The sequence below is a fragment of the Chenopodium album genome, chromosome 3, assembly GCF_948465745.1.
Source record: "Chenopodium album chromosome 3, dcCheAlbu1.1, whole genome shotgun sequence".
Classification (NCBI taxonomy): domain Eukaryota; kingdom Viridiplantae; phylum Streptophyta; class Magnoliopsida; order Caryophyllales; family Amaranthaceae; genus Chenopodium; species Chenopodium album.
The window spans coordinates 44236291-44237884 of NC_137836.1; the positions used below are offsets into that span (position 1 = coordinate 44236291).

General features: G+C 39.3%; 1 non-coding gene across 1 annotated transcript; it reads left to right on the forward strand.

Moving 5' to 3' along the window:
- The first annotated feature begins 650 nt into the window (after nucleotides 1-650).
- LOC145625778 (small nucleolar RNA R71) lies at nucleotides 651-756 on the forward strand. The gene has a single exon (XR_014110682.1). It is a non-coding gene; the product is annotated as a small nucleolar RNA R71 (small nucleolar RNA).
- Nucleotides 757-1594: the final 838 nt, after the last annotated feature.

Below are 1594 nucleotides of genomic sequence, written 5' to 3' on the forward strand. Positions count from 1 at the left end.
CATCTCTACTCTCCATATGCTTCTGCATATTAACTAGCATCGCTCTAATTTCTACCAAAGAGGGGTCGGAAGATGAGGAGGATTGTTGTGGTTGGTTTTTCTGGCCAGCATTGGGATGGTAATATTTCTGCTGCTGTTGCTGTGGCGCCTGTGGTTCTTGTGGTGGTGGATTTTGAACATTAGTACTCCGGTAGGAGAGGTACGGATGATTCCGATACCCAGGATTGTAGGTGTTGGAGTATGGGTTATTCTGCCTATAAGCTTGAAAGGCATTAACTTGCTCCACCGAACTCCTGCAATCTTGTTCCCAATGACCTATAATTCCAAAATTTTCACAGAAGGCCTCATTAGCATTATTATTAATTGCAGAAACATTAGCTACATTAGCAGTGCTAAGATTATCTAATTTTTGGCAGATAGAGGTCAATTGAGCTTGTAAAAAGGATACAGAGTCAACACTATGCTTCCCCTTGTTAGCAAAGCCTCTAGGATTCCCATATTGGGAATTATGTATCGCCATATCTTCAATAACCTAACCTGCATCATCAACATTAAGATTCATAAATCTCCCACTAGCTGCAGAATCTAAAATTATTCTAGAAAAATTTCCAATGCCATTGTAAAAGGCTTGGATTAACTGCCATTGAGCTAAATTATGATGGGGGCATTCTCTTTGTAGGTCCTTGAACCTCTCCAAAGCCTCATATAAAGTTTCATCGGCTTCTTGGGAAAAGTTCTGAATTGCACTCCTAGTACGGCTGTTCTCTCTGCAGGATAATACTTTTTATAAAAATTCAAAACAAGAGTTTCCTAGTCAGTTATACCAAGTGCAGTTCTATTTAAGCCATTAAACCACAATTTAGCTTTTCTAGTTAAAGAGAAGGGAAAGAGAATCTCCCTGATTTGGTCTTGTGTGACCCCGGCTTGCCTGATGGTGTTACAATATTGACAATAGTCGGCAACGTGAAGTTTTGGGTCTTCACCCTTAGCTCCACTAAATTGCTTCCTCTCTATCATCGTTATAAATTGGGGTTTAATCTCAAATTGTACCCCATCAAGAGCCGGAGTGGGAGTGAGATGTGGAAAATCTGTAAGCTTTGGTTGTGAGTAATCACTAAGCTTCTTTGGAGCCGTCATCTCTGATTCTGGATTTAATGATACCTCTGAATCGCTAGAACCAGTTGGAGGATCGCGGTGATTATTATTATCACCAGAGTCCGCCAGAATTTGCGTGTAGAAATTCTTCTGTCTATGAAAGGATCGTTCGATCTCAGGATCGAATGGGATCTACCCTGATCTGGAACACCTAGGCATAAACAAAAAAAACTAAAAGCAAATATGAGATTTGCCTCAAAGAACTAACGTTCTCTGAGACAAAAAGAAATAACCTAGACTACAAAAATAATCATAAATAAAAATAAAACCGTTTTCCCGGCAACGGCGCCAAATTTTGACAGGGTAAACTCGTATCCCCAAATCAAAAGTAATTTCCTAAATCCTCTAACTAATGTAGATAGGGAAGTAGGGTCGAATCCACAGAGAAAGGAGTCTTTCTATTCCTAATCAACTAAAGTAATCTAAATTATAAAGAAAT